Source organism: Chaetura pelagica, unplaced genomic scaffold, assembly GCF_000747805.2.
Source record: "Chaetura pelagica isolate M959 unplaced genomic scaffold, ChaPel_1.0 scaffold76, whole genome shotgun sequence".
In the NCBI taxonomy this organism is placed as follows: Eukaryota; Metazoa; Chordata; class Aves; order Apodiformes; family Apodidae; genus Chaetura; species Chaetura pelagica.
Window position 1 is genome coordinate 1,586,232 of NW_009970723.1, and position 8,137 is coordinate 1,594,368.

Consider the following 8,137-nt stretch of genomic DNA (forward strand, 5'->3'; position numbering starts at 1 on the left):
CCCCCCCGCGGTAGCTCGTTCTGAGAAATCTGAGAGGATTAAAGAGGAGAAGTTGAATGACTCAGGAAGGGGTTTTGGTGCAGAGGAAGTTTGAGTGCTAAAAGACAAAGAAGTAGCGAGATTTGTATTTATTTATTTATGTAGGTAGATTGAGAATGCAAAAAGTGACGCTTTGGTGAAAAGGCTTGGAATAAAATAGGGTACGAAATGTCTGTGTAGCATTCCCTTCACATCCCCTCCCAAACAAAATACTTATCGAGTTCTACATCACTTTTGTGCTCTGCAGAAGCACAGAAAGCTGATTCCATAGCTCTTCTCCCTTCTTACAAGGGTGCTTGTCTAAGGGGGGGTGAATACTGGGCCGTAAATATCAACGAGCAAATATATGGATTTAGCTAAGATGTAGACTGCTCAGGAGGATTTCCTCCTGTTCTTTTACACTGGAATTGTGCAACTTCATGCACATACGAGATGGTGCTTAGGTGTCACCTTTTCTGGGACTACGCTGTGCTTTAGTATCCATTGAGTATCCATTTCTCATGAGTTTTTCTTTGGAAAAAAATCGCTTTCCTTCTTCTGAGGTGTTCTGACATGAGACTAGAGTGAGGGCGTTTTCCACCCCTTCAACTTTGAGCGAATTGACTTTAGTAATAGTTTCACTTCGCTACCACACTATTTGGGTGAAGGGCAGTGATTGATATCAACGCAGCTCTGTACCAAGAGCAAGCACTTGTCCTTGCTTGTTCTCTTAATGTGTTGCAGGCTGGATGTTACACATGGCTCAGATCTTGAATTTTGACAAGGATTTTACCTCACTAGGAGCTACATGATCTGGTTCTTAGATGAGTCTTAAGTTGTCGCTCTTTTTTTTTTTTATTTGTTGCCTTTTTTTTCCCCTCTTCTGCCAAATATTGTCTGAAAACAGTCTTCCATGCACATTTGAATTTGCTGGTGTGTGCAGGTCAGAGAACACCACAGAAGTCTTCTTTTTTGAGAGGAACAGTATCTGGTGTAACGCAAGTAAATGTATGATTAGCTGTTCCTTGGGTCAGGCACTTAAAGACTGGCACTTTCAATACTCAAAGGTTTTGAAAAAGCTGCACTGTGGAGCTCTAGTTGTGCAAAACCATATCCTCAAAATCAACTTTTCTTCTAGGCTTTTCTTCCAACTTCTTATGCTCACAAAATTAGGTATTTTATGCGGATGCTCATAATTTGTCAGGGTGCAAAACATAAAGAAAAACTTCAATTGCTTTGGTTGTGCTAGTTTTCTGCTGAAGCATAAAGAAGACTGATACTGCTTAATTTTATTTTTTTTTACTTTATTAATAGAGTGATTGATTGAAGGGGTCAAAATAGTAGCTTTATGTATTAAAGAGAAAATTACTCTGAAAGGTGATGCTGGAAAGTAATTAGAGTTTTACTCTTTTCTTCAGCAGTGGTAGAGTCCTGTCAGCTGGTGTTTAAGAAGATAGAATCTGTCTGTTGAATATATGTGGAACAGTTTCATTAGTTAAAGCAACAAATAGATGGTGTCATCTGTGCTTTGTACCTAGTAATTTCTTTTGTTCTCAGTCAATCCCTGTTATGTGACCTAACCCTGGACTGTGGCATGTACACTTACGATATAGATGTTTTTGTTGTATTTGTGTGTGTAGGATCCTTAAATATTCAAGTTTTGACTGCAACTTTTATGTGCTTTTAAAAATATTTTGAATCATTGTATGCACTTTATTTTCAAAGTAATTCTCTTCGTGATTTACCAATTATTTTTTTCTAAGAAGATTACCGGCAGGAAGATGAAATACGAGTCTTCAGAAGACTCTGTTCAGCAGATATGACTGCCCATTTTGAAGAGAAAGAACGAACACCAACCCATTGAAATATTAAATAATTTAAGACTAATTATATAATCTTAAGATGATTTCATCATCCTAACAACCCATTTTAATTAAGACCTCATGCAAGGAATCTTGAAGGTATAGAAGTTTATCCCATCGGAGACTTACCTAGTCTAAATGACTGATACTGGTTTGCCCATTTTGTGAAACATGGTTGGTGTACAACTGTAAACAGAAATCTCTTCCTCTGGAGTTGGTTTAAGCTGCAGCTTGACTGTGGCTGTGCATAAAACGTTTGGGGAGAGAATAAACCTGAAAGATGTTTGTAGAACTTTTCGGGCGTTAGGTGTCCCACTTCTTTTTAATACGCTGACAATTTATACGGGTGTTTTAATCAGTTATAGTAGCTATACTATGTAGATAATTTGACTAAGTAAAATTACAAATAAGAGACTTCTGAAAAGATGTTGTCTACTGCAGGGCATTAGTGCTATTGTGTGCTGTTTTCTCTTTCAGAGTAGTTTAAAAAGTCACTTAAAACTGAAAAAGAATTTATTGTGAATTGCATAGCTAACAACTGAAAGACACCAGAAATTTTATGTGTTCACAAATTAACATATTCTGTGATTCTGTTCAGTACATATTCCAAGGATAGTTTCTTTAAAAAAGTTAAAATTTGAAGATCCAGTTGTCTCCTGACCTGGTCAGATATTAGAAGTGCAGATATTTTGGGATTATATATTAACCTCCACTGGCATACCAATATTCCTGGATAGCTACATGATTGCAAAGCACGTGATTTCTTGTTAAAAGTCAGTTCTCAAAAGACTTAAGTACTTCTGGCAATGTTGCTGTCTTCCTACAGCTGCTGCATGTCAGGTTGAAAAGATCTTTTGCTTATCACTTCAGATTTGACTTTGGCTGCTTGCAAATTTACAGTACCATTAGTGAATGATTGTATTATTGGATTAAATTAGTTGAAAAGTTATAATTAAAAAATATATATAATTCTGGAGTAAAACATACATGCTCCAGTCATCACAAACTTGTGGAACTCAGGAAAGTTACTTTTCCACATAGACATCAGAAAAAACTTCTTTCCTGTGAGAGTGACAGAGCACTGGGACAGGCTGCCCAGAGAGGCTGTGGAGTCTCCTTTGCTGGAGACATTCAAAACCCACCTGGACACGTTCCTGTGTGATGTGCTCTGGGTGACCCTGCTCTAGCAGGGGGGTTGGACTAGATGATCTTTCGAGGTCCTTTCCAAGCGTGGCCCCTGTAATGGAGGATGGAGAGAAGAAGAGCCATGTTTCCTCCTACCTCACCCTCCAAACAAAACCAAAACCACAAGAGGTTCCTGTGTGATGTGCTCTTGGTGATCCTGCTCTGGCAGGGGGGGTTGGACTAGATGATCTTTCGAGGTCCCTTCCAAGCGTGGCCCCTGTAATGGAGGATGGAGAGAAGAAGAGCCATGTTTCCTCCTACCTCACCCTCCAAACAAAACCAAAACCACAAGAGGATCTTTACTTCACGGGGATTCAGAGTTAAGTTTATCATGCACCCAAAACTGTTGATACTCAGGTCTGGGAAATTCTAATCTGTCACATTTAAACAAGACCGAGGGACCTAATTTTTTCATTGCACCAGAACACCCATTTTGTTGAATTACTGGTGCTACTTTTTCTGCACAAATAATTTGTACTGTCACTGGGGTGTGTGCTGAAGAAACATGAAATGAGTGATACATTGCTTTATAATGCAGAATTTTATCTTATAGTCACTGAAGTGTAATGTACCCATCTCACCTCTTTTTTTTTTTTTCTTTTTTTTTGGTGAGAATTCAAGGTAATTTTCCCAATGGAGGTTAGGAAAGAAAAAATACATATATGGAAATATATTAAGATAAGAATATTGGGAGCATTGGGAGTTCACAGGAAATTTTTGTTACCAAGCTGTGGAAAAGCTTCATCCTTCAATAGAAAGCAGTAATTATTTTACCTTCCTGCCTTTCAGTACAGGAAGATGCCAATTAAGATTTTATCAGGAGCAACAAGCCAAATAAAGGGATTTTGATAAACTACCACCAGGAAGGGATGATTCCTAAGAGCAGCACTACCGATGTTGAGGAGATTGTATGGTGTAAGCAGTACATGGTTGTACATGTATGGTGTAAGGCAGTAGCAGTGGGAAGCAGGCTCCTTGCTCCTGCTTGCCAGAGGCACTACCCACATTCCCAGCCATGAATCCATCCCAGAGCCTGCTGCATAAATTGGGCTCTGCCTGTGCTGGGCCAGTGGCATGAGTAGACTCGTACCCCTCTGGGCTTCCAGCCTGTGGGTCAGCACACTCAGCCTGAGAGGCAATAAACAGCCCTTGCCACCATGTTCTGAGGTTTGTAATTGAAGTTTGATTGCAGATAAGAAGAGGGGTGCTAGCTCAGTTCACCAGGAAGGCTCCATTTCCAAAATGCACTCTCAAACATCTGTCTTTAAATTAAGCAGAGCAGCCCTTCTTTAAGACTTCCAGTCCCTGCACATGCCGTGGTGTGACAGATGTGCCCCAGCACCACCATCACGTGGCATGGAGCGCAGGGTGCAGCCTTCCTCCTCCTCCTCTTCCTCCTCTCCTTCCTACTCCTCCTCCCAGCGATGCTGCAGGCAAGGTGCTTGGCAGGCACCTGAGGAGCATCCGTCATCAGGAGAACCATTTCTGGTCTCCGTTTGTCAGTGCCCAGGGTGTGTCCTCAATCCAGCCCTTACTGTGCCCATGGGTGACATCAGCTGCTTACACCAGCTCCTTGGCAATGAAGAGGCTGTAGTGGGGTTGTTTTCTTCACTGAGTGGAGGTTTTAAGCCGAGTTGTTGTCTGTTTAGGTGCCTTAGACAAGGACCTGGAAAGTGGAAGAAATTAGTATTTCAGTTGGAACAAATTATGAAAATCCTGCTTCTGCTTTAGTGAGCCACAGAAGGAAGAATTAGGTGGGGGTGATGGGTTTCTGTCAGTGCATTTTCTCTTGCTTTTCCTACTTTAAAAAGTGCAGTTTCATGGAGGGGAGAGGCAATGCGATCGCAGCAGTAGTCTTTGCAGATATTCACCCATATTGAAATTCTGAAAATTTCATTGCATTTCAGGGTCTTGGAGGTTCACTTGGTTTTGGTGTTGTGCTTTTAAGAGTGATTTTTCAAAATTATAAGCAATTATATTTTATTATTTGTGTGAATGTATGTCTTTTAGTGGTGGCTCTTTTTTACAGTGTTACATGTATGAGTACAAAAAGACCTTTCTTGAACTTTCCTTTTAATTTTGTCTCCCTCTCCTTCATTACCCACTATTTATCCTGAGAAAATGTGGTTGCTGGGTAATACCCATGACAAACTGTCCCTTATATACTCTATTTCTTTTTTTCTTTTTTCCTGTTTGTTTTTGGTTGGTTGTTTTTTTGTTAGTTTGAGAGGGTTTTTTTTTTGTTTGGATTTTTTGGGTTTTTGTTTGTTTGTTTTTTTAGAAGAGCTAAGAGTCCTCCTTCTGGTTTTAAAAACAGTCAGGTCATCCTGAAAAGTGACAGTAACTTTGAAGCTACTGTGCCAGGCAATAAAGTTAAATATCTGCAATTTTGTAGAAACGGAGTCTAACTGTGGAGTAAGTTACAGGTCTTAAATCTTAGAAATATATTGCAAGATGGTCATGGTTATTTTCTCTTTGCTTTGGATGTATATTAATAAATCTGTATGTTCCATTGCAACCATTCTGATGAAGGGTTTAGGTGTGTAATTAAATTAATGGAAAGATATTTTTTCCATCTGAAATACTTTGTTTTTATAAAATCCCTTATCTGAATAAATGCTTGTTTTAGGAAAGGATATACTATCTACTGGTGTCTTTCATCCATAATAAAAAGCTGACTCATTTCTCCAGCTGTGAAAACAAACTTAATTGTAATTACTTCTGTGAATTTCAGGGTTTTTTTCTTTTGCTAACCATGCCGTCCCAGTCTTGACAACTTTTACATGACTTGTTTGACCCCGCAACATGGATAGATCCACTTAAAAAATCTGATGAAGTGCATTCTTTACTACCAAGGAGCTGCCTTTATTCCAGGTAGTAAACTATCTTAAAGATGGAGTCTGTTCTTCAAAGTGATTTAAAAAAAAATAAAAATCAATCAATACAAAGAAATTGTTTAAAACAGGGATCACTCATTGTAAATGTGAATATTGTGGATCTTATCCTCCAACATGAGCCTGGTTAGCCCTGATTGCAGCATGCCTAACTCACATGCTTAACTTTAAGCAAAAGATTAGTTTGCAGATATGAAGATCAGCTAAAAATAGAGCATTCCCACTTCAAAGTTTCAACTTGGCTCTGACATTTATTTTGCTGCTATCTGAAGTTGCCCTAAAATATTTCCAAACACATCTCTTTCTTTGAAGATCCCCTTAACAAATGTGTGTATGAGATCCGTGTGTAGTTTGAGCAGGTGGGGCTAGCTTAGGAATGGAGCAAAATTACAATTAAAATATGGTGTCCTAATGCAGTTTACCTGATCAACATCACTTGGCAAATCAAAACAGTCGGTGCTTGCGGAGACTTGAATTTCTTCTTCTTTTTTTTTTTTTTTTTTTTTTTTTTCCCCCAGAGAAAGTACACTTAAATATTGCATGAAGACCTAGCAAACTTATGTCATAAGACAAGTGTTCAGGTACTGTTTTTTTTTGTTTTGTTTTGTTTTGTCTTATCATAATAATTTTAAAGGGCTGACTTTGAAGCAGTGAATGGATGTGTCTGTGCTTGTTCTATGGTGTTTGAGTCTTTCAGTGGCTCTGATACACATTCTCTCCTTCAGCAGAGGTAATGTCGGCTCTGAAAGACAGCAAGTAACCTGAAATGAAAATGTCTGAAGAGCTATAAGTTGTTCTAACATACAAAACCGGATCAAATAACAATGGAAGCTCTAAAAATAAAAGAGGGGAGTGGTGAATAGTAGCTTTTAAATTTATTTTAATTACATTCATAAATTGTTCTTGAAGTGTTAAACACTCACATTTTTCCAAATGATGGTGAAGGACCAAAGCTAAACATAGTTGTCCAGGCTGTCTTTGCCTGACACCACAATTGCTACTGCCTAATTAATCAGTCTTTAATAAGCTGATGTGATTTCAGAAACATATATTCTAGAATGCTCCCCTTTGTATTGAAGACTTGAATCTTTTTCAAGGTAGGTTCCTAGAAAAAAGGCGTTTCATTTTGAAGGAAGACCAGCAGTAGCAGGTGCAGCTAATGAAGGTAAGTAAATAAATAGTAAAGGTTTCCTGACTCAGCAGTTTTTAGCTCCTTCCTCTCTACAAGTATTAAAGAAATATACCATACATCTTTTATTGCTTATTCTTTCCTTTTTTTAATTATTATTATTTCTGGCTCATACAGTTTTGGAAGGAAAAACAACTTGCTAGTAATTCACAGGCCCTTTCACAGGCAGAATTCCATTTTGCCACCTGTTACATTTTGTATTTTTATATGGGTGCTGACACTGTGGCATTTCTAGTCACACCCAGTGTTGTCTGTTATCTCGTCTGACCCAGTTGATACAATTTAGTGCCTTTTTCCTGTGTATGGTGAAGATTAGGGCACAGCTGTCAGCCAGGCAGCTAAAGATGTGTCCAAGTAAGACTGTGAGCCAGGGACATGTAAGGAGACAAATGCGGGTTGCAGGAGGTGGACATGGGCCTCTTTGGGAGTGCTAGTCCATTACGGGCAACCCGTGCCCCTACATTAGGGGTGGTTTTATAAAGTGGTTAAACTGCCACATCTTCTTCCATGGGAGCAGAATCTTGCAGATATCACGGCATCATATAGACTCTATTTAGTTTTTCCTGAGGAACACCCTAGAAAGAGATTCCTGTGCCATAGTGAAGGGGGCCTACAGGAAAGCTGGAGAGGGACTTTTTACAAGAGCATGGAGTAATAGGACAAGGGGGAATGGTTTCAAACTGTAAGAGGGTAGATTTAGATCAGATATGAGGAATAAATTCTTTAGCGTGAGGGTGGTGAGACATTGGAACATGTTGCCCGGGGAAGTTGTGGATGCCCCATCCCAGGAAGTGTTGAAGGACAGGTTGGATGGGACATTGAGCAACCTGATCTAGTGGGAGAAGTCCCTGCCCAGACAGGGGAGTTAAAACGTGATAATCCTTAAAGTGCCTTCTGGCCTAAACCATTCTATCATTCTTTCTGTGATTCTGTAGTGCCTCATGGGCACCATTGTCATCACCACCAGTTAGACACCATCTCCCAAGGAC